The sequence below is a fragment of the Apodemus sylvaticus genome, chromosome 16, assembly GCF_947179515.1.
Source record: "Apodemus sylvaticus chromosome 16, mApoSyl1.1, whole genome shotgun sequence".
NCBI lineage: Eukaryota > Metazoa > Chordata > Mammalia > Rodentia > Muridae > Apodemus > Apodemus sylvaticus.
In genome coordinates, this window is record NC_067487.1 from 17,785,606 (window position 1) to 17,811,342 (window position 25,737).

The 25,737-nt window shown below is 44.3% G+C and overlaps 1 protein-coding gene across 2 annotated transcripts in view; it reads left to right on the forward strand.

Moving 5' to 3' along the window:
• Positions 1–331: 331 nt before the first annotated feature.
• Basp1 (brain abundant membrane attached signal protein 1) overlaps positions 332–25,737 on the forward strand; it is a 51,386-nt gene continuing 25,980 nt past the window's right edge. Inside the window, exon 1 of one of the 2 annotated variants that reach the window (XM_052159808.1) lies at positions 332–552. The gene's annotated coding sequence lies outside the window, so the exon portion shown is untranslated. Of the gene's footprint in view, positions 553–17,798; positions 17,823–25,737 lie in introns of those variants that run through there. The other variant, XM_052159809.1, reaches the window with a different exon arrangement.

Sequence of the window (25,737 nt, forward strand, 5' to 3'; positions counted from 1 at the left end):
GGAGGGGGACTGACAGAAACTGTTGGGGAGGCGGGTAAGGCACAGGGCTGTAGGGGAGGGATCTGGATGAGGAGAGCAGAGGGTGGGGGGTGACTGTACGGGTGTGGTGTGGGGGCGCTGGATCACGGGGCGTCTCGGGGCACAGTGGCTGCTGGCGGAGAGAAGTTGGGGACCCCCCCAGGTGGCGGGGCGCGAACGGAGCGGGAGGGGTGCGGGCCGCGGGCTGGGAGAGGAGGGGCGGGCGCGAGGCGGGCGGGGTCGGCGAGCGAGCGGAGGAGCTGGGCGGGCGGACGCGCGGGGGGAGGGCGCTGGGCAGGAAGGGGAGGGGGAGCGATCGAGAAATGCAGAGGCTGCAGCGGCGGCAGCAGTAGCGGCAGCGGCGACGGCGGCGGCGGCAGCGCTCCAACTCGCTCCACGCTCCGGGCTCCGCCGTCGAGCCGGGAGAGAGAGAGCCTTCGCTGAGCAGCCAGGCACCCGGCCGGACGACACCAGCCACCCGGGCCCCTTGGAGGCACCGCGCTCACCCAGGGCCGGCACAGGCACCCAAAGCCGGTAAGGAGGTGCGCCGTGGGTCCCTAACGCCACCGCGGACTCAGGGCCACCGGTTCCCCAGGGCCCCGCCCCACCCCGAAACCTAGGGTTCTCCAACACCGTGCAGCCGGGGTGCGGCCGGGTTTAGACACAGTGGGCGTGGGATTCCTCTAGGTGGGCCCTGTCGCATTTGGAAATCCAGGGTGATGCTATCTCCTAGGTGGACAGCTTCGGCCTTTCGTAGGGTGGGGAGCTTGAGGAGGGTGGCGGCGAGGCAGACGAACCGAGTTCGGGAGGGAGGGGGTGGAGGGTGGGAAGCTGCTGGTGCCCGGGAAATACCGAATGCGAAACCTTTTAAACGCATCCGGATCCACTGGCCACGGTTCTGTTGGACTGAACCCAGTCTTCTGTCAGCGGACCGGGCACAGCCGCCGAGAAAGCGCTCGGTGTGAGGGGCGCAGTAGCAGAAGATGGAGGATGGGGGTGGGGTGGGGAGGGAGAAAGAAGACACGGAATCTGGTCAGATCGGAAGGGGCGGGGGTGGCTTGGCCCTCGGGACTCCTGGATCTTGGTTTGGGGTAACTGAGGAACACGAGGTTCGGAAGGCGGTGTGCACCTCCGGGGCAGATCAAAGCCCCAGCCTGGTCTGCGGCTGAGCTGTCTTCCCACTAACCTGTGGACATGGCCAGCATTTTATTTTTTTGAGCCTTGCGCTCAGAGAGCGGGCCGCGCGCCTCCACCGCCGCCCCAGCCTGGGGGTGTGGGGGTGTGGGCTTGAACCTGACAGCCCGCGGCCCGAACGGACTCAACCCTTCTGCGAGCCAAGATTTCTGTAGATTTTTCTTTCTTTCTTTCTTTTCTTTTTTCTTTTTCTTTTTCTTTTTTTTTCTTTTTTCTTTTTCTTTTCTTTTTTTCTTTTTTTTTTGCCCGTAGCTCAAACGCTACAACCCAACGTCTGGTTCCCGCTTCCCCACACCATTAAAAGAAAAAAAAAATTAAGAATCCCTGGATCCGATGGCACACAATGCGTGGCCGGGGACCGCATTCTTTTCATGAATATTCATCGAACGCTTGGCCCCGTTCCTAATCTGCTTCCCCCGAGACGTTTCCGCCTTGAAGCGAACTCGGTGGACGGCCTCTGCCCCAGTGATTTTTCTCTGTTGAAAGGAGCACAGCGCACATGGGTGCGATTGTGCGATTTCAGGGTCTTGTAACGGAGTTGACACACCTCTGTCTTGGCCGAGACCACTGGCCACTTACGTGGCGGGCTAGAATAAAACACGAATATCAAGGGGACTGTTAGGGTGTGGATTAACCCCCACCCCTGGGAATATAGCAAGGGCTCACAGACCTCCAGTACTGCAGGCAAAATGAATGAATCGGGACTGTAATTACCTATTCCTTTGTCTTGGCCTCGCGCATGCGCCGGAGAGTAGGGTGTGGAGGGCCAGGCAGCCCCATCTGATCTCCCCATCAACCATCCACCCACTCCCCTCCGGAGCTCAGGAACAAAGGCGTTTGCCCTAAATGTTTTACGAAACCCTTGGACACAAATGACCACCCCCTAACCCCTCCCCTCGTGGCTCGATCGCGGTCTTGTGTATGCTTCCCCCCCCCCCCCCCAAGGTTTCACATCTTACCCATTTTTCTTTTACAGATTTTAATTAGCAAAAAAAAAAAAAAAAAAAAAAGGAGGGGAATTATAGATTTAATTTTTTTCTTTTTAAACGCACACTGCCATTTTCCTTTCTAGAACTGTCCATTGTTCTTTCTATCCTAATGTAACGCACTGCAGTGATGGTGTTTTTTTTAAAATTTTATTTATTTATTTATTTATTTATTTTGCACCAATTAGCTGTTTGTCTGACAGATCTTTATTGCGGGTCGTTTGACCAAGGAACATTAGTCTCAAACCAGTGATGGTGTTGCCCCTGGTGATACCACCTGGGACAGATTAAGACATCTTGGCACTGAAACGAACAAGATGGCCCACAGAAGCCAGCGTGAGAAAATGGTTACCTTTTCAGAGGGCTAAGCCTTTCTGAATTCTCTTGACTCTTACTTTATTGTTTCATTAAGGATTCCAAAAGGCAAAACCCCACTGAGATGGGGGGGAAGGAAGAAGGCGCTAGCATTGCTGGGAAGAAGATGGCGAAGCACCAAGTTCATAATGCCCCTCCCCCCATTTAACAGGAGCCATGATAGTCCTTTGACGGCAGATTTTCTTTCAAATGATGTATTTCTCGCCTTATGGCTCCTCGGATGTCTTTTGGTGCTGGCTTACTTGTGCTATTCAAAACAGGACTTTCTATCTGTATCAGGAGCCTAATGCCCTATTTCTGCAATGGTGGGTTGTGTTTGAAAGGCTTTCTCACCACAGGATTTCCAGTATGTGCTGGTGGAATTAACACGTGGCGGAAAAACGTCAATCATCCCTTTTGTTCCTTAAAAAACTGAAAAAATACCTTCAGTATGGACCACACTCACTATGTCACAGTTTGTAATTGGTAGGGAGTCTGGTTCCCTCTCAGGTGGCAAGGGTTCTGTTCTCTCTGAGCCTTAGCAGTGAATTTCATGTACTGAAGTCATGTATTTTCAGTACAAATTGTGCATTGAGTAGTATAATTTAGAGGGTATGTTAGTATGTCGGTAAGATCTTTTTTCCCTCTAGGTAGTGTTTTTGGAGGAGAGTGCTGGGATAGAGTCTAAAACCATTCCTTTAACAGTTAGAAAATCAATTGAACATATTGTTACTTTTTTTTTCTTTAGTCAGCTTTCTTGCTAAACATTAGCAGAAGGAGAGAAGGGAGCTCTTTGACATCCTGACACATTGCTCCTGCAGTTAACGATATTGATTATTTGTGTTCACACAGACTGTGGCTTATGAAATGGATCCCCCCCCCCATTTCCCTAATTTGAATATTCAGTGGAAGGGCCTTCAGCCCAGGCTCCCGGTGCTTGGAGGCCTACTTTATAATCCTCCTGGATTTTCCAGAACAAATCACATTATGGTTTTAAATGTACTAATTATGTTTTTTCTTTATTTTTATTTCCCTTTAACTTCAAGCCATTTGCATTTCATGGTCAAAATAAATGGGGCATGAAATCAGAGACGAGCCTACCTTTTGGGAATATTGTTCATTGTGAAGTAGATGTCTGTGGCACTCACAGCCGTTGTGTGAAACATCAGAGTCATTCTTCAAATAGCTCCAGTAGCACCTATATACATAGGCATACGCACAGTGTGGATGTATACACGAATGTCTATATGTACACACCATAAAATCTTATTAATGGCAGTACTAAAGGAGTTGGTGTAGAATGTTGTTTACAGTCATCTTATATTGCTCTTTGGAAAACAGTTTCTGTCCTCATAAATACATACTTGAAAAGAGAAGTCTTACTGGTACTAGTCCACAAACACTCTTCTTACCAATACTTATGAAGTAAGTGATCTGCATCGAGTTTAGCTAAGATGTTCCTCTTCAGACCTCAGATTAACACTAATCACCATTAATGACACTTTACACGTTGGAACAAATACTACCAAATAAAGGATTTCTACAGAATTTTTTTTTTGGTCTGATTTTCATGATCTCTTGGAAAATTTCATTTTTCAAAAGCTGTCCAAAAAAGTCCTGAGAACTACGTCAAAGCTGGAGTGCTGGCGTCTGGTTGTTGGGCTTGCAGAGGCCTCCAATGCTGTAAGCAGTTTTCAGCCCGTTCTCCCTGATGATGTTGGTAACCTAGGGAGCTGCTGAAGATGGCCCCCATGTTCAAGGGCACATTGCTCTTCTCCAGGATGGCTGCCATGCCTGTCAGTTCAACTCGATCTTTTTCAACTCATTCTCTCCCCAGACTTGAACTAACCTAGTGAGCGTGAGACAACTATCTGAAACAGTGACAGAGATACAGAGATGCAAACAGACAGAATTGCTTTCAAGATAAAATATGTATTTTGGGCGTGGGGGATTTTCAGGGAGATTTCCCAGGTTTGAATGGAGAGAAACCGGGTGTGGGACATCTTTCGGTTGTAAAATAGAAGTAGTAAAGCCCATTTTCAGGTTATAACCAGGATCACATATGTCTGTGAGTGACTAAGAATGGTGACCAGCCCTTGAGGGCTCCTTAACCTCAGTGTGTGTGTCTTTTGAGGTAGTAAACGGAACTGACATAACTGACCAGTTTCTACCATGTTGAGCCGCATTTTTGATCCAGGCTGACAGATGAAGACCTGAGCGATAGTCAGTCAGAAGCAGCAGATCTCAATACGAAAGGACCTAGATAGCTCATATGTGTATACACACACACACACACACACACACACACACACACACACATGCATGATACATGTACATACGGTCACAGGGTCTCAGGCTGGACCCTGTGATCTCAGGGCTCCTTATGAAAATCAAGGGGGCCCATAACCAGTCTGTCAAAGGAGAACTCCTGTTACAATCCAATCCCTCTAGCTAGGAAGACAAACATGCAGATAAATGTCACATCAGAATGTCTGCTGGTGAACCTTTTGCCAGCAGAGTATCGCAGTCCTGTTCTCCCCAGGGTGCAGACCAGTTTTCATTCTGAGGAGACACCGGTGTGGGAAATGGCAGGCTTCTTCCTTTCCCTCCGGAAGTTAGACGTGTGATGAAGTGAGGCAGAGGGAGCCCAGTCGTGGTTTTCCTTCTGTACCCAGAGGATTTAAATACAAATCCAAGGAAACACATAAAGCGGAGAGGATTTTGAGGAGCTGAGGCACTTACTTGGTGCACAGAGGGTGTGGCTAAGTGGGAGTTCAGGAAGACATTCCTGAAAGATTTGGAGATTTGGAAACAGAAGCTATTTGTGAGCACCAGAGGGGACTCGAACCTAAGGAAATACTTCAGGAGAATGGAGAAGAAATGTGGGGTAGAGTGGAGAAGGCCAAACCTTTGCGTGTGTCACTTAAAGTTCTGTGAACTTTTAATGAATTAAACTTTAATTAAAACTCACTTTTGGATAAGTAGGCTTTAATAGCTTTTAAGTACTTCTTTTTTGAAAATACATATTTAAGCAATAGTTGTGCATTGTATATGGATTATGGTATTCAGAGATATGGGTTTTATAGGCTGATGTGTCTGGGATTGTGGTCAGTACCATAGAATCCCGTCTCAGGTGCCTCTGCCAGTACTAGCTTGGTGAACTTTAGCAAACTGCTTAGCCTCAGTGTACCTCAGCACTCATCTTTAAAGTAGAAATTGTAATACAGAGTCATTGTGGGGACGAAGGAAATTTATCCTTGCTCAGCCCATCCATCCTTTGAGTCGACATTCACCCTAAAATGCTGGACACACCCACATTCTTTACTTCATCCTCTGTATCTATATCTGGTCACATACTTGTTAAAACGAGGTCGGTGTTACAAGCAAGACCCATGAGAGGGCCTTGGGATGCGTTTGGAAGAAGTTAGATATCAGTGGGTAAAAATCAAACTCATAGCCATCATTCCTTGAGGGTGTCAGCATGATATTTCCTAGTTCCAGGATGCCGTTTGTAATGACATGTGCTGTAATTGAATTGTAATCCCCTCCCACTAAGATGATACATATTTCACCTATAAATAAGTGGAAGGTAGAGAGTCAAATAGTGTGCCTAGGATCTGATGGCTTTCAGCCCTACTCCATCCAGCAAAGTTAATTATTGGTCCATTTTATCTTAAGTAACACACACTCTCAAAGCTAAGTAAGTAATTTTTAACATACTATCACCCTCAGTATTTTACCTAGAGTGAGTGATACTGAGTTTCTCAATGAAAAGAGATCTACCTTACAATCTAACTATCCAAGCAGTAGATACAGTTAAGGCTGATGGCCTTAAGTCACCCTTTCCTAGCAAGGTGATAATGATGGTACCTGTTATTCAGACTTTGAATAGACATAGGTTCACTTTACACCTCTCTTGCCTTCTGTATTCCAAATGTCTTATCCATAACTTGGCTCTGGGGATATGACTTGTACTACTGTACACCTGTTTCCAGCTGTGAGGTTAGGGTTACTTTGTTAGAATTAGCCTGTCTACCTTTATGCAAGAGCCACACACACAGAAAGTGTTTCTAGTTCCTATGTGAACCTCAGCTCTTTGTGAATTCTGGCCTCATTGGAGCAGAAGGTTGGAAGTTTCAGTACCTAAATACTTACCTTGGAACTCTTAGGGAAGTCACTGGTTTGCACAAAATGCTATGAGCTGGCTCCTGACTAAGGGGAAGCTAGGTTATTTCCCAGAATGGGTGCCATTTCTCCTATACCATCCAGCTGAGTAAGGCAGGGGGAAAAATCAAAATCTTCAATTCAGTTTTTCATATCCACGGCCTGAAACTTCTAACATCAAGAACAACAGCAGCAGCAGCAGCAATCGTACCATTTCTTTTTCTGCGTTATTGTTTGACAGTTCAGCTGAGCTCCTGCACCTCTCCCTGTTTCTCTCTATGGGATCTCTTTCACTTTCATTACATCACACTTGCCCACATGGGGAACTCCCTAGAAATGACCTGTTATTCCTTTATCATCACGCCGTCCATCTTGTCTCTATTTATGACATTCTATGCATGTGATCTCCTTTGTATTACAAATAACATATGGCATGCATTAAAATGACCCAGAAGTCCAGGGTTTGATACTTCATCATGCCTTTCCACCTGAAGTGAACAATGATTGTGGAATTAAGTGGTTATGGATAGTTGATTCACTTTTGAGAAATAAAAGCCAGTTTTAGACTAATTTTGAGTCAAAACGATCGAAAAATGTTTGGAGGTTTCTGGAGATACCTGGTGTGTGCACTTTTCTTGAGAGGTGTCAGATGCCAAGGATATTTGTGCCCATTGCTGGTGTTGTGTGCTTCAGGAAACAGGGGATCTAATTTTTCTTTAGGATTACCAGATATACTATTTGAGATGATCTGGACCTTTGAAAGGGCTGTGGCATTCTGAGTCATCTGGGGAGCTTAATTCTGGAATGTTTGTAGCAAGTTTTGTTTACATGTATTCAGATTGGGACAAACTATTAAGTTTAGCTTTAGTTAGGAAACTTTTTACATTCACATTTAAAACAGTTCAGACGTTTGCGTGGCCCTGGAGCTTTGAGGAATTGTGTTTTTTCCAGAGAAACCTGTAGTTTGTAAGTGACTTCACGGCTTTCAGAATGCTTTTTGATCATTACTCATGTGTGCTCTCAGAAGTGGATATATTCCTAGGGTAAACTGAAATTAGGAATTTTAGTCTGTGCTGATGAAGAAATAGGCGGGCAAGAAAAGCTTGTCTGGTAGAAGTTTGTGTATTATGAACTTCCTGGATTGCCTAGCAGAGGGGCTTTGAAAAGGCACACAGCTAGTTCCCATTGGTGGACTATTCAAAACACTGTTACCACAGACTGAGACAAGAGGAGAGTTAAATACTAACAGACTGTTAAGAAGAGTTAGTGCATCAGAAAGGAAGCCAGCAGCACCCTGTTGCTGGTCCTTAAAGATACAGGGAGTAAAGTTCTGGTTGAATTGTGGAGTCTGCATTCCATTGCCTGGGCCATCTGAGGTTGGTTCTGAGACTCAGAGCGGTGTAGGAGTATTTTCTGTCTTTGACCTTTACAGAAGCCCTGTTTGAACAGGGGAAATGGTATCAACATTCTCTATTTGCTTTTAGGGTCATCAAATATAATTGGAAAGAAGGAAGATAAGGAGAAATCTGTGACTTCTAGGTGTGCAAGCCCCTCCCACTCCCCTGCCTTTGCCCTGTAGTTCATGGATAGGGTAGGGTGAAGTTAGGTCACTTGGGCATTTGCTAAAGGCATTGATATGATCAACTCAGATATCTTGGAGTCGTTGCATGATTCATGTTGCCAAGGACAATGGCATGAACCTTGGTTAACAATTGGTGATGACAGTAGTTTATGGGGTTTTTGATCATGCAACCTCAGGTAAACATTACACGTAGCGCACTATTGACCGACCAGGGTTGTGGTGGTACTAGGGCTTCCTCAGTAGCTTTGGTGATCTTCTGTTGGTGCTTCAAACTCTAACTTCCCAGTGCTCACTCGGTTGGATTCTAGAAATGTGGTTTCAGAATCACTAGTGATTGGCTTTTATACAAATAGTTACGAGTGTTGTTTATCAGGATGGTGATGGTCTCTCAGGCGCACAACGGCTTAAGAGCTCTCTTATTTTCCTGCAGTGCAATGACTGACGAATGAAAAAGCTCACAGATGGTCTTCTAGTCCTTTCATTGGTTGGTGAAACAAAGGCAGGGAAACAAAATCATGACTAGCTCATTTAATTTCCCACTGGCTTTGCTCTCTGACTACCTCCGCTTCCGCCATCTAGAGAGCTTGGCTTTGTATTTCTTTGCACTGAGGTCTTGGATGGGCAGAGTCTGGGTGACCTCAACTGACGACAGTGCAGAGAAAGGCAATGATGTCATAGGATCCTAGCTGTTGATTTCACCAAGGTAAGACAAAATGATCTCTCAATGGAAAAGGAATTCTATTGCTCTCTCTGAGAGTATATTTAACTGACAGCTGGCCTGAAAGAGGAAATTTTGACAAAAGGACAACATGACAAGGAAACAAATGCAAAAGTCGACATGGTTCTCATCTCCAGGGACCCCGCCCCCCAAATGGTGTTAAGACAGTGACCCGCCAAACAGTGTTACTGCAGTGACCCCCAAATGGTGTTACTACAATGACCCCCAAGCAGTGTTACTGCAGTGACCCCCAAGCAGTGTTACTGTAGTGACCCCCCAATGGTGTTACTACAGTGACCCCCCAAAGGGTGTTAGCTAACAGTGACCCCCCCAGTGTTAGCTAATGAACATCACTTTGCTGTTCTTGGAACATTAAGGCTGCCAATACCAAGCAGCATATTCTTTGACAGTATCCTTGTTTCTAGCAACGAATCATATTAAGGCAAAAAGGAAGGGACAGACTGGGCATTTTACAGATTGGGACAGTGGTCTTGTGCTCCTGGAGTCTCTCTATGTGAAGAGGTGAGGTTTGATGGCTCTCTCTCTCCTACTTTGATTCCCCTAGGCTAGGCACACTGTCGAAGGGTCATTTGTCATCTCTATAGGGAGCTCATCAAGCTGAGACTCCCAGAGAAATAGCAAAAGTTCTGACTGATGTGCCTCTGTTTGTTAGGGAGCCAGCCCACAGCTGTTTCTGAGTTGGGTGTGATTTCCACTGCAGAGAGGTGAGCTCTGGGGGAGGCCTTTCAAAAAAACGCCCTTAGGGTGTTAAGATGGTTGTTAATATTAGTAACACATTCTTGGCAAACCGGCGTGCCTTGGCATGTTAGCCACTGTTTGCTTAGTTCTCCTAGTTGAGGAAATAACCAACAATCAGAGAAAGGGTCTAGAATACTGGCATACTCAGGCCAGTGTGACATTCGGTTGGCTGGGATACATTTCCACAAGAACTTCAGATAACATCTTTATCTGCCTCTGCCACTCATTCCATTGCTCCAGTCTTGACGGACAAAGAGGAATTGTGAGCAGTAGGTTTCTCGGTAATACAAATGTTGGTGAAATAAAACAAAAAACCCTTCTGCAAAGGAGGAAATGGACCACCCTGAGGGAAGTTTGAGCCAGGGTACTTTTGCAGCTGTATTTCTGGAGGGGGAGAGGGGAAAGCCATTCGCTCAGGTTCTAGAAGTGTCTGGATTCCCCTAGAGCGGGTGGGATTTCTGGTAAGTACGATGCAGAAAGCAGAGCTACATAGTGTGATGTCAGCAGGCGGTGGCCTCTGGAATCCAAGCACCACCTTGACTCTTCATAGTGCCTGCAGGGAAGGAGGGGGGGTGGGAAGGAAGGAGAGGGAAAGAGGGCGAGAAGGGAGGGTGGGGAGGGAGGACTCAGTACAGAAGTGGAGGCACAGGTGTTGGCTCTCCAGCCCAAGGCTTCACAGACAGGGAACCATAACCAGCAACAACAGTTCGTTCCCTGTGCTTCCGGAGTCCAAGATCAAGGAGCTGCAGAGTCGGTGTCCGCTGAGGCCCTTCCTCTTTCGTCCTCTGGCTGCCTTCTCTGGGTTTGTATTACTTTTCTCACTTCTGTGCTAACGTAAGGGAGATGGTGTATTTCAGAGGGTACAGTCAGTTTTGAATGGGGAGTCTCAATGGCAGGAAAATGAGGCAGCTGGTCACATTGCGTCCAGTTTGGAATCGGGGAGAAAGGAATGCTGGGACAGCTGGCTCCCTCCTTTTGAATCATGCCAGGACCCTATCCCATTGAATACTGCCTCTCGCCTTCCACGGTGGGTCTTACCTCAGTTCCGTTTCTGGAAGCACCCAGGCATGTTTCCATAGTGATTGTAAACTCAGTCAAGTTGATGATGAAGTTAACCATCACAGGGTGTACGTGTTACTGCTGCCTCTATGGATGTCCTAATTTCCCTTTCTTGTTAGGACACAGGCCAGATTAGATTAGGCTCCACCTTATCTGCGTCAGTATTAATCGAATTACCTCTTGATAGGCCTGTTCTCCATATAAGAAGTAGAGCTTCAACTTAGGAATTTTAGGGGTGTACAATTCAGCTAGTGACAGTTCCTGATTGATCTCAAAATCTGGAACTCATTGGAAGCTTGGTATTTCAAGAGGGAGTAAGGGGAGTTTTTCTTTTGAAATTATCTTATAAAGCTTTTCTTCTACACGATGACCGCCAAACACTGTCAGAGACTGTAAAAAAGGAGCAGAGAAAGGCTTTCTCTGTGCGGGGAGATGGGCCAGTCTTATGTTTTCTAGAGTGGGGAGGAGATTACTATAGGGGAGCTTGTTAGGAAATCCTATCAACAGTGAAAGTGAGGGGGGCAGAGGCATCAAGCATGTGTGTGAGCCACTTCTGGATCTTACCTCAGCATCTGGATTATTGGTAGGAATTCACTAAACCTCCTCTCCTCTCCTCTCCTCTCCTCTCCTCTCCTCTCCTCTCCTCTCCTCTCCTCTCCTCTCCTCTCCTCTCCTCTCCTCTCCTCTCCTCTCCTCTCCTCTCCTCTCCTCTCCTCTCCTCTCCTCTCCTCTCCTGTTTTCCTCTCCCCTTCCCGCCTCTCCCCCTCCCCTCCTCCCCTTCTCCCTCCCTCCCTTCTCCTTCTCTCCTTCCCTCCTCCCTTCCCTTCCCCTCCCCTTTCCTCCCCTCTCCTCTCCTGCCCTGCCCTGCCCTGCCCTCTCCTCCTCTGTCTTCCCTGCATTCCTCCCTCTCCCCTCCCCTCCAGTCCTCCCTCTCCCCTCCCCTCCTCTGTCCTCCTCCTTTCCCCTTCCCTCCCTCTTCCCTTCCCTCTCCTCCATCTTCCCTCCCCTTTCTCTCTCTCCCCCTCCCTCTTCTCCTCTTCCCCTCCCTTTCCCCCTCTTTCTCTCCCCCTCCCCTCTTGGAAGATGGGGCTCTGGACAAAGGAGGTACCAGAAGAGCCAGGGGTTTCTCATGGAAGGCTTCAGATGAGTAGAACATTAAGATAGAAATATTGTCAACCATGTCAGACATCATGTGCCTTTCCTGATGACTACAAAAACTGAGACTAGTAAATTTTGGGGCCTTTCCCTGTAATAAAAGAAGTAGTGGTCCATAAAGGTTTTTTTGGGGGGGGGGGTTGGTGTTTTTTTGTTTTTTTGAGGAACATTCTGGGCACATGCAGATGTAGGTGTGTCAGCTCTTAACACTTGCTCTTTCTTTCTTTTTTAAAGATCAGTTTGCAGTTGTAGAGGGTGATTTCTCAGGTGAATCAGCCACTGGTTTCTTTTTTTCAGTCTCCGGTCATGTCAGGTAGTGTTAACTATAGCAATGCAAATATGACCTCACTAGCCCGCTGTGAAACTGAGGATGACAACTTCATTTCACTACATGGAATAGACAAGCCCAAGGCCTCACCTAATTGAAAGGCAATTCTACTTAGTATCTTTTATAAAAAGTTTCACAGGGAGATTATCTCCTGTGGGAGACACTTGCTGTGGTTATTTTACAATCTCAACGTTTTAATTCCATGCAGTGTACATTTTTAAGCCATCATTGGTCTTCGATAAATACACACTTTCTTAAGTAGAACTTCATCCATTGAGGCCTGGAAGCCGGTATCCATATCATTCTCTCTAAGGCCCAACCTGGGCACCAAAGAACTGCAGCCTCTCACACCTGCCCACTGGCATATTCCTGAGCCACAGCTGGTATGGAGTGTCCAACCTTCTGCAGAGATATCTCCCAGGCTTTCGCTTTCCAGCTTGGCATCTCTTCATCCCTTTCAGAGCAATTGTAATTCTCTGTCGCATCTTGAATAAAACACAGATGCCTTTGGCCAACTTTGGCGTCCGGTCCTGCCCTCTCATCTTCTGACTCCTTTCCTGTACACTGTCAGGACTGTCATCCACTCTCAGTCCCAGGCTACACTGCCTGCTCAAGTTCTTATCATGTTCCCAGCTTATTACTACGGTCTCTTCTGCCTGGAATGGTCTCTTCCCCACTCTCGAAATCATGTCACGTAAAGGACACAGGTTAAATGACATGTTCACAAAGATAAAGCTACCTCTCATAGCACAGTGGACATTTTTGTGATGATTGGATATCTTTCGCCTCCTATATTAAAATACTCAGAAGGCAGGAAATTGCCATTCTTAATAGCCCTTAAGGTATCCTGTCCATTTAAGATACATGCCAAGCCCCTTGTGTTTGTCCAACATGAAGTATATTCATGGCAGGCACATGTCTCTCCTGCCAGTTGCCCATAGTAGTTGAGATGACATCTATATTTGGATACTAAATGTCACCCCATCAATTATGTTTACTGTGAAGATGAATAGATGGTGAACTCCAATTAGTGCAATTATTCTGTTTCCAGGTAGTGACCTTAGTAGTAATTGTCCGAGAGCCCTGAGACATTACAAGTAATTAGCGTTGATGGCTCACAAGGCTGAGTTTCCTCCGAAGATAGAGTCTCAAGTGAAGAATAAAAGCTGCTGTTGGTAGGAAACCAAGCCTATTGCATTGTGGGAATGTTGCACAGCACAGCCCAGTGAGTGAGAGCTGGGCAGAGTGCCATGAACACCGTCTGTCCTTCCGAGTCACCGAGTGTGGCCTGCTTGCTCTGGGTCAGTCGGAAACTGAGCAGTTTCATCAGGCTTTGTGAGGTTGGGAGTCTTGGGCTTGCATCCGAACACGTGATCTGAGACTACGAAGCCCGCTAAGGGGACAATGGATTGTTCCCTGACTCTATGCTAGGACCATTTATTCTGAACTGTGAGTTCTTCCAGGTCAGGGCACTGTTCTGCTCATCTCCATAGGCCCATTTCTAACAGAATCTATGGACTAGAAAAGGGCTGAGGGCATAGAAGGGCGTGCTTCATAGCCACATACATCAGGGTAGACAAAGAAGGCTCATTTTAGGATGTTGTTCTTGTCATCACATCACATACAGGAACCAGCTGGTAATGAACCTTCAACAAACGCAGTGACATTTGTGGTTTCTCCCCTTTGTCTCCGGTTTTGATGTACTCCACAACAGGCTGCCCTGTGGGTTTTTTTCCATTGTCTTATTCATAAATGTCTTTGGCTTTACTTTTAACTATTAAAGGATTTTTTTTTTATGTCTATCCAGCAAAGTCTAACAGAAAGTGTCTAGTTTTCTTTCTTTAAAAATATCTTTATTCATATGTGTGTCTGCGGCATGAGCACAGGAATTTTCAGAGGCCAGGTGAGGGCATTGGATCCCCTAGAGCTGTAGTTACAGGTGACTGGGAGCCACCCGATATGGGTGCTATGAACTGAACCAGGGTGTTTCACAAGCGTAGCAAGTGCTCATTCTTCCTGAGCCACCTGTTCAGGAATCCATTATATCTGGATTTCTTAACGTTATTCTTATCAGTGAAGTGCCTATTGTATTAGTGATTTTTTTTATATTTTTAAAACTGACATGACATTGATTTCTAATGTAATTTCTGACTGAGGACTAAATCATTTGCCTCAGTGACTGCGCTATGCCTATGGATGTTCTTTCTACACATTCCTGACACTTTCTTTAAATAATTCAGTTGGCTTCTCTTGTACATACTGAGACCGTAGTTATGGTTGAAGTAATTGCAGGGCTAGGGTAGGACATCTCATGCCTTCTACATAACTCATGCAATATTTGATTATTATTAAATCAACACCCTTTCTTAAAACCATGTCATTGGAAATGAGTTCAGTTCACAAACGCAAATATTCCAGTGGCATCTTCACAGATCACCTAATGCATAGAAAGGGCCAAGTCATGTGGATTAAGCTAAAGGATAGAGTAAAATCATAGAAAGAATAGGGGCAACAGAACAGATAGCTTCTTGAAGTTAGTTTTATTCTATCCCAAGTTCAGTTCAGAGTCTGGGACTTACCATGCCTTCTCCAGATGCCTCAGATACCAAATTCATGTGTCGTTTGGAAACCTTGCTTCATGGACATTTTACACTTGGTCTCTACAAGTGGCCAGAAGGACATGCTGTGACGGTTGAGCAGCGATTACGACACAGCTGCTGTCCAGGTGGCCACTCTACCTTTGACATGTATTTCCAGGCGATTGGGAGGGTTTTGTTTTTTGCTTTCATTTTTCCTTTCCACAGCTTCCTTAAATGTCTGAAGATAACATTTAGATTTGGAGACTTCGGCAAGAAAAGCCACTGCAGATCACTAATGAGTTTCAAGGCATAATTGGTATAGATCTTAGACAGCTCATGGAATGGGCTCCATCTGTTGGTAGTATAGCTGACCCTTCACCTCATTTTGAATATGGGAAGATTGTTCTGTTCCTACTCTTTGCTGTCATTCATTGGGTTAGAAGAACATTGTATACACTTAAGCATTTGAGACAGTAAATAATATATATATTTTTTAGGTAGCTAAAAATTGCAAGCTTTACTTTAATAATAAATTCCCTTTCATTGTTAAAAGATGATTAGCATTTGTAACAGAGGTTCATGTGTTTTTAAAATCCTCCCTGGAGATGTATAGTGAAAACATGTTCTCTACTCTTTTTAATTTCAAACTGGGAATATCATGGAAGTCATTTTTATTTGTTGATGGAGCTGGGAGACACAGGACATATCTTTTTTTTTTTTAAAGGAATTTACAGGAAAGTGAACAGACCCTCCAGATAACTATCAGCCAATAGATTCACTGGACCCCACCCTTGGAAAGGTGTGAAATCAACTTCTGTCAGTCATTACCCTAGCCCTTTCTCTACAGATTGCCGTGCCTATCTGTAGCTTTTAGCATGTGAGGTAATCCAAGTTCAGTTATCTATTGTTGAAAGAGTTTAGCATAATAAGCACTTTCCACTATGCTGGGCAATTCTGGACTGGTTTAATTTAATTCCAAGGTCTTAATCATGAGAAACAAAAGACACTTAAGTATCTTAAGTTCCCATCAAACTCAAAGCCTTTGGGAGATTAGATATAGAAGAAAAAACCCTTCCAAGAGGAGCTGATGTCCACCCACAGGGAGAGTATGCTTCCTGTGTGGGAATTGTATACTTGGGGCTGACAGGAGTGTCCCTAAATGTCCCTTCTTCTCTGAGAGGGTGGGGCCCCCTGGGTATCTGCTTGGCCCCAGTGGAAGAGGATGCACCTAATCCTGTAGAGACTTGATGTGTCAACCTTCAAAATCTTAAGAAAAGCTCCCAATAGTTTGGAAGATCTTTCAAGTCTTTGCTCTGGAAGCGTTGTTACTGAATCTAAGGAGTGATTGGCATTTGGTCTTTGTTCTCGACAAAGGTGACAAAGGTGCACTGACTGGGGTGAGTCAGGGCCTGTGCAAAGGACTCTGACTTGTTAGTACAGAGGCATCTATACAAGGGAAACACTTTATTTGGACAAAATATGATCTGAAAGCATCACTGCAAGTATCTTTGCAAGACTAGCATTGACACCAGATTATTTCCCCATAAATGGTCTCCACTTCTTCATAAATGGTTTACACTTCTGTGTCTAGACAGATGTGGGTACAATTTCTACCCTAAAGCGCTAACTTCATTGGACATCTGAATAGCTTCAGATTGGACTCTTGGCCACAGGATGGATATGGACATATATAATTTTAAATTTAATTTTTCATCAAACTTGCAAGACGTTAGCAAGCCATCTCTTACTGCTGTAGTCCAGCCTTCACCTTCTACTCTGCCATTTTTCTCTTTCCTGTTATTTCAAGTGGATGATTGTAGGGAAACTCCTGAAGGTTAAAACCTGTCTTCTCGATTTTTGCTTCCCTAGAACTTCTCACAGGGCTTGGCCCAGTATAGTCCTTTGATGTGAATTGGCACATTCATCTTTGAGACAATGTTATCTTCTTGCTTGAAGAAAAGCAAAACCTGTTTATTATTACTCTTTTATTTGTACTGGTGCAAAGGGTGGACAGATCAGTTGGTGTTTGTTTTCAGGCTGATAAATGGAAATTAAGTGCTAAATAGATATATGGCTACTGTGTCCTGAGTGAATGTCTGAAAAGCTTATTTTTTTGTGTCATTATTGGGTTTAAAAAAATAACCAGAAATAGGCTAGCAATAGGAATGAAAGACTCATCTAATGACACTCATCGAGACTCTGATAGTTCAAGTGCAGTGAGCAGAATCTCATCTTTTTTCTTAATAGGCCATCTTGGTTTAAATAAACCACAGTTCTTTGTCTCAAAGAATCTGCTTATGCTACTGTGTAATTCTTCTGGAATTTAAAAAAGCTGGAATGTTTCAGTATACCTTGCAAGCTCCCTAATGGAATCTCCCAGCCCACACTGTGGTCATCAACCAAGAATTCCTCATGGAGATGGAATTAAGAAAACTGATGAACGTGTCTGGTTTGGGCCAGAGAACTCCCCTCTGAGGTCATTGGGATGCTTTCCTGAACCAAGGCACAGACTGAGGGTCTGTTCTTAATGAGGGTGATTTAGAGATTTCCACACAGCTGGAGACTCAAAATTGAGGGTCTGTGACCTGGTTCTTCTGTGTGAATTTCTCCTGACATGGAATGTATAGTTTAGTGTCCCTAAGCTGTATGGAGGCAGAACACACTGGAGGTCCTTAAGTATCTCCCTTGGGTAGCATTCCTTGTATGAGTGATCTAATTGCTGGTTAGCTGGCAGCCCCCATGCCAGCTCACGTGCATTTTGACTCAAGGTGTTTTGTGAACAGCGCCTGGTCCACTCACTGTCTAGGCACCTTTTATTTGGGGTGTGGGGTGTCTAATTTAGTTGTTTTCCTTTTTCAGAGTGGCGCTGAATTGTCTTTAAATCTCACAATCCCTTGGTTCTCCTCGCTGTCCCCAAGTTCTGCAGGTAAACGTGGTCGCTGTTTTTATCTGGCTCAGCTTTATGGCTGGCTCTCTGAGTTTTTATTTCATCAAAATAAAACTTCAAAGAATCGGAAGAACCTCGGGCTTCCCTCCACTCCCTTTCAACTCACACCTACTGATGTTTATCTTGGCAATAATTTGATGCCTATTTGATGAAACCTGTAGTTAAGTGTGTTAATAGAGACTCATCTCAGCTTTAGGACAAAACTTTTAATAGTCTGTTTTGAAACTTACACTCAGAAGCCCCGTGGAACCCAGGAGAGCTGGTGGTTTATCAAAATGCTTCTCTGGCCCCCAGGTCCCTTCAGTGGAATATCAAAAACTTTGCTGTAGTAGCTCACAATCTGAGATCAAGGCTCTTTTTTTTTTCTCTTTTCTGCCATTTTTCTGGGTTGTCTTTCTCTTCCCCAGCACTATGGCCTGGATGACATTTCTGATAAATATGCAAGGTGTATAACTGCTACAGTGTGACTCATCGTGAATTATGTTTAATTACTGATAGGGCTTCACGAGTTTTCATAGACAGTGCAGAATTCTTTCCACGCCTGTTTTCTGTTTAACCTTGCTCCACTCCAGCAATGCTGCCTTGTCTTTCCAAATAGGGACTTCCCAGCTCAATAATCAATGGATAGGAAGAAGATTGGTCACACCCTCATTCTAAGCCACGTAAGAAGGCCACTTTGCTTGGTCCACCTGGAAGGATGTATAACTGAAGAATAAAGCCACACAACACTTCCTTATCTGAATAATCAACCAATACAAGTCTAAATAGGAACCACAGCCTCCAGCACTTTCTGTATGAAGGCATGGCATAGGAGGAAAGTCATTTACTGTAGGAAATAGCTTGTAAGGTCAACAAATTGAGGGTATGTTTAAAGTATTTATTTATTTATTTATTTATTTATTTATTTATTTATTTATTTATTTATTTTTAGACAGTGTCTCACTGCGTATCCCTATCTAGCCTGGAAGTCATTATGTAGACCAGGCTAGCTTGGAGCTCACAGAGATGCTCTTGCCTCTGCCTACAAAGTAGTGAGATTAAAGGTGTACACCACCATGCTCTGCAAAACAGGTCACTGTTATTCCAGGCAGCAGAAGGTCGTGGGTTTTATGTTAGTCTTGGATACCACGTTCAATATGTGCAGCCAAGATGGCTTTGGGACGTGTACAAAGGTTTCTAGTCTGACAGTTCCTCTTCCATCCTCCTTCACCCAAGCGTTGAAGTGAGGCTGAGTCTGTTGGTCGCTCTGGAATTCTGGTCCGATGGAATATTTTCATTGGATAGTGTCCTCTCACAGTTGAAAAGACACACTTTTGAGTTAGTGAGATAAGACTCTTGATGTGCTGTGGGAAAGGGGGGTGAAAAGGAAATGATGGGGCGCTCAGAACATGTGACATATATATATATGGCACAGGAAATCCATCATTTTCTACGATTAGCGTATACTAATAAAAAATAATAAAAGACTTTTGGTCTGTGTTCCAGATCTGTTAGTTTATGCTGACTCAAGCCCTCTTCCCTGGAAACGGACATCAGGGAAGTGTTAATACAGTAGAAGGATGATGCTTGTTTTCTGTCTTAAATAGTTTCTGTAGTAGTAAGCACTGTTTATAGAGACCAGGTAGACACTTGGACTTATGCTGTGCTTTTAATATATTATCTATCTCTTTAATTAATGCAGTGGAACCTAGTACTCAATGATATATACTAAGAGGAGGGTCTCCACCCCAATGTGCGTTTCCACCCCAAATAAGGAGATTAGGGTTCTGCTGTGGAGGCCTCATCTCTACCTGTCTTCTCTCCTGCGATGTCCCAGCTTCGAGAAGAGTGAGAAATGACTCATAATTCTCTCAGACTCAAGGATTTTTCTACAGGCTATGGGAGTGGGGTTCAGTGAAAGACAGAATTGATAAGAAGACCAGATTGAAGTATTGATGATCCTAAGTCAATGACATAAAACTATTAGTGCAGGGAAACTGCAGCTAGTCAAAGCTCTATTTTTAAAGTAGAATTAAAAAAAAAACACATGGTGATCTCCTTCAATTGTAATGTTATCAAAGTTCTGATGTCTGTGTAGCAGACTCTGGCCTTCTGCTTGTTAGGCTCCACATAATCTTGCATGGGCTATGAGAATGCAGAACTGGAGAGAGAAGAAGGTTCTATTGATATCTTCTCCCCCGTACAGAGAATGCGGGGCATAGGCAGTGTGACCAGGATAGCCTACTTTATCTTCGTGGTGTTTCGTGGTTGGCAATGTTCCAGTAAAGTTTAAGCCATTGCTTCCAGCTTAAGTAAGTTCTCCTTGATTTCTTTGAAGGTGCTGTACATTAGCTGCATGATTGGGGGTGAAGGGAAGACCCAGGAACATTTTAGATCTTTGCCAGGACTGGAGTGACGTGCTCTTCCAACGAGGCCCTTCTCTCCTGACCTCTTGCACTGTTCTGGGTAGGAGTCTATACGATCAGGCTCATCACAGACAGAAACAGGGTGGAGGCTGGACTATTCAAGTATAGTCCAAAAAGCTAGCGCTTAGAAACAACATAACGATCCAGGCTTCTGACACCCAGGGGTTTTGAAATAATCAAAGGATATCTGAACCGAGATATTGAGCCATTGTTCCTCTGTTAGGTTCTGTGCTACATTTCAAAGGTATGTTGGTATCTTAAAAAAACAAAACAAAGCAAAACAACCCCCCCAAACCCACCCCTCTCATTCACTTTCCTTCTGCACGCTCTCTTGATTGACAGGGAGGGAGAGGGACACAGTTTTCTGATGCCGCTCCCTGGAATAGGAAGTCTCTCTTGTACTTACAGTAATAGTTCTAGCAATTACAATGAGTCGCAGCAAATCCATAGTTTCCTTTGGCTTTTACATTTTGTCAGAGAGTGAGTGAGTGAGTGAGTGAAGAAGGCATGGAAGAAGAGAGACAGGAAGTGGCACAGTTTTCGAGGGTATTTTCATCTGTAACGGGCAGGTTAAGAATGACCTGGTGGTTTCTTCTCTCTTCCTCTTTAATAACATATTTTTTTCAGAGCAGTTTCATTTTCACAGCTAAATTGGGCAGAAGGTGCAAAGACTTGCCTTGCGCCCTCCCCTCCCACGTACGCACGCACACAGCCTCCCCTCCCCCATTCTCCACATTCCCTAGCTGGGTGGTACTTTTCCCACAGCTGAACCACCTACGTTAACGCATGCCTGTCACTCTAAGTCCGTACGCCACAGTCACAGCAGAGTTTACGTTTTCTCTTGCACACGGTGAGGGTTACAACAAATTTATTACATGTCCGCCATTATAGCATGATAATATATTTTTTTCTCTTCTTTTTCTTATGGTTCTGGGGCACAGAGCCCTGGGCCATGCACATGCCCAAAGGCCGCTCAGCCACATCCTTGGCCATTGGTCTATTAATAAATGTTCACCTTAGGACTCCTCATTTAATTTAAGAGGGATTAAATGATGGTAAGTACATTTGTTAGGTCATTATGCCCGTTCAAAAAATGCGTGCTGTTTCCAATTACACCATTAAACCACAATTGGTGACATTATTTGTAAATGGCGCAGACTAGCTCCACTGATCGCTCATGTGCTTCAAGAGTGGAGGTAAGTCAGCCTAGTTTTATTATTATTATTATATATTTTTATTTTCTATATTTTTTGTTTACATTCCAAATGATTTCCCCTTTTGCAGTTCCCCCCTCCCCATATGTCCTATAAACCTTCTTCTCTCCATCCATTCTCCAATCACCTCTCTCCTTTTTCTCTGTCCTGATACTCCACCCAATCACAAAAGAATACACATGGAATGCAATCTCTGATAAGTCAGCCTAGTTAACAGAAGGCTCTCAGGGTTGATGGCCCAGACGTCGATGCAGAGTCCATATGCCTCTTGAGGGAGGCAGGAGGACTGTAAGTTCAAAGCTTGCCTGCTTCACAGAGCAAGGTCAAGCCAAGCCCGGGAGCCTTAGTTACACCCTGATTCAGTATTAAAAGTTATACAAGGACTAGGAATATAACTTAGCTATAGAGCACTGGTTCTAACCCCAGGAACACATACATACATACATAGGTATACACATGTGCTGGTATGCACACACAAACACACACACACATGCACACAGACTAGTTGCCTTTTAAAATGATTTTTTGAGGGTGGAGTTAAGCAAGAGGATGTGCACTTATTATGCCTTGTGTAAGTGTTTTCAACCTTATAAATCTGTACCCTTCATAAAATCCAGGCCATGGAGTAGTTTACGTGTCTCAGGTAAAAGGGAACATTCTGGAACATTTATAGTATATAGTGTCCATCAGGTCTTTGGGATAGATGATACACGGACATCGTGATACGTCCACATGGCTGTATCCCGGTGTTTCATCCATTATCTGCTCTGGTATTCCTCCTCCCTTGCTTGCGTGAGCTATTCTAGGTTGACATTGTGATGTCTGCCACGTGCTGTTGTAAAGATAAGCTGGACACACAGTCCCCTGCCTCCAGAGTTCTGTCCCTGCCAACCCTTTCCTTGTTCTCTCTCCTCCAGCTTAGGTCTTTGCTTCCTTCAAAGCCCTTGTTGCATGTTTTGACTACCCTGCTGGTAAATTTGTCTTTCTTGTCTGTGCGATTGAAGGATGCTGTTGGTGGCGAGCCTGCCTTCTTATAGGACTTACCATCATCTCCTCTCAGCCTTCTGTAAGTGTTGTGCTATAAGGCCTTGTGTTTCTCTCCATGGGAGCGCCTTTGGGATTCTACATCTTGGTTTTCAGTGGGTATTTGTCCACGGCCAATGCAGGCCGGCACAGCTCTTGCCAAAGTGTTCATGAGACGCAGTAAGTTCTGGGTACTAATGAGGCACAGAGAGACGGTAATTGTGTGTATTTACAGTGTAAACGGTGAAGCAGAGTTAAAGATTTTTAGTTGATATATTTTTCTCTCAAATACTGGGAGATAGATTTCAATTTGGTGAGATTATGTAAGCAGAACCCTTTCTATCAGCTCCTGATAGTAATACTTACATTCTATATCTACAAGCGTGGGGACAGCAGGATGAGGTGAGTGGGCAGTCAACAGCTTGTATGTATCTTACTGTCTGTCTTTGAATCAGTGAATTTCGCTCATGCCAGTAAATTAGATTTGTGTTTCTGCATGATCTGTTTTATACACAGGATTTGGAATGGTGTCATTTTGTCTTATATGAGTGGATAAAAATTTTATTGACCTTTAAACATGAATAAAATTTTAAAAAAGACAGAAAACAACATTGTGCTTGAGGAATACACACATACACATGCACACATGCATGCACACATGTAACACACACACACACACACTACAGTTTATAAAATTTATCCTATTTGATAGTAGCTATCAAATAAGTAATAGTAAAGTCAATTTTTGCTCTTTCCCACTGTGAATATGGAATGTCTATTATTATTGGGGACACTGCTTTCTCAGTAGAGCTTTTCTGCTAATATGTAGTTGTTACAATACACTATAAATGATAACCTTAAGATGCCAAACACATGTATGCCTATATTCAGGAGACCCAACCTATCCATGTTTTCATAATCAATTCTGTTTTCACCAGCATTCTTATATCTGCAATTCAATATATGAAAGTCTGAGATTCTTGATCAATAACATTTAAAGTTATATAGGCTTTAAAAATCATTAGTTTCTCCATAGAAAAATTATAGGTTTTTCTTTCCTTTTATGCCTAGAATATTCTTGGTCTTACGCTGTCTAATTTTCTGAAGAAACAAAGGTAAAAGTTTCTGTAGTGTGGGAAGGGAATAAACTTAGGGAAATGGAGATGGGATAATGGAACAGAGGCTACAGCTCCTTGAGGACTTGGGTGTCAAATGAAGTACCAGGATTCAAAAAGCTCATGCGTGGAACTCCAAAGTCCAGGTAAGAATGGAGTTATCTTGAAGTACAAGCAAACCTCACACAGTGTCAGGAAATATGCGGACAGAAAAAGAAATGTCCAGGAGACTCGAGAAAGGGAATATTTTCTTGATTAGGTATTTGCTCAAGTAGGAGGTTGTCTCATGGCTAGTATCCTGATCCTCCGTGTTTCGAGGGAGCCTTCTTCCTCTAGGATTTGCAGGAGGCTTTTCTGCTTGAAGCTTGGCTGCAACCAGAGGGGATGAGTTCAGCTTCCTTGGAGGATGCCAGAGACTGACCTGACAAGCATACAGCCTCCCTGGAAAGGGACAGGTTCTGGGTAGCAGAATCTGAGACAATCCTGAAGCGTGGCCGTAATGATGGTGGGAAGCCATCGAGACTGGATTTTTATCAAAGCTTAGGCACCAGCTAATGGAACAGAGCCAAGGTTCCCAATCTACAGAGGACTCCTGCGATCCTACAGGGGAAAGGTGCAACTAAGGAATAATAGACAAACATTTGGGTTAACCAGAGAAGGGAAATCTAGATTTAAAGTGTGGTCCGGGTTGTCACCTTCTTTACCCCTCTGGGGTGAACTTTTTGTGAACTTTTGAGAATCACCCAATTTTTAATCCAATCTTGGATTGCCTTGTATGGCTGGCTTGGATTTCTGAGTGTTGGTTTGTTGAAATTAGCACTACTTAAGTAACTTTGTTAAGTATCCATCAGTATCAGAGGCTTTGTGGCTAGTTTCAGTGATTCCTCCTGTGGTGATCCCCAACCATAAGATTATCTTGTTGCTACTTCAGAACTGTAACATTGTTACTGTTATGAATCTCAATGTGAATATCTGGTATGCAGGATACCTGATATGGAATCTCACAAAGGGGTCTCTATCCACAGCTTGAGAACCACTGCCTAAATGAGCCATCCCTCTGGCCAGGCAGAGTTTTGTAATGGCAGAGCCCCTTGGAAATATCTGCACTGGCCCATTTCTTCATCTGTTTAACAAACCTTTCTGTTAAAAGTCTTTGAAAAAATTGTACTCCATCAAGCCCCCCTCCCCCAGCCTCTGGTGAGACTTGTTGCCAATTTTGAAAATCACCCAATTTTTAATCTAATCTTGGATTAGCCTCGTCTGGATGGTTTGGATTTCCGAGTGTTGGTTTGTTGAACTTTTAACATCTGGAGTGGTGACCCCTGGGTGTCAGGGTTTGAATCTTGGAGTCAGTGTGTGAGAATGTACCCCACATCTCTAGGTCTATAGATCATAACTTCCACATATGTCAGCCTTCTTTTTTTCTTTGTTAAGCTTTTTTTTTTTTAGTTTAACTTTTTTTAAGTTTAGAGGTTTGAAACTATAAATGTTTCCTTGTCTTTATTTAATTATGAAGATGTAGGTTCAATACCAGACAACCCAATGAGTACATTTTCTGTGTCCCATGAGGCCTGGTGACTGATTCAGAGCTGTGGTCCTCACCACGGGTGCTGTGTCTTCAAAAGGTGTCTGAGATTGGGAAACATCTTTGATGTGGCCTGTTAGGTTTCTGGGCCAACATTGGAGCCAGCCCTGCACAGCATACTGTCAGGTCTGTGGGACCTGGTCTCTTTCACTGTGACACACTGGCAGGTATACAGTTCTCTGGCTTCTCATGTCTGAGTTGACTTCCCATCATGTCTGTATTCTGTCCAGTGGTGCTCCCTTCCTTTCTAAGGGGGAAGGGTGTCAGGAACACTGAATTCTTGTATCCCAGACTGAGAGTCTTAGACTCACAGTCTCTTGGTCTCCGTTGCTTTCATTATTGTAGTTCAGCTCTTGAGCATCCAGATGTTGTGGACAGGTGCTTCCAGGCCAGTGACTGTGTCTTACATGGGTGCATGCAGATCTGGTGTCAAGAGTTCTCACTTTCGATGTAACTATAGCAACCCTTTCTCCTTACTTGTTCCTAGCTACTGTTGCAGTTAAAGGTCCCAGTTTATATCCAGAGCCTATCCTATGAGGTAGTCTTTATCCT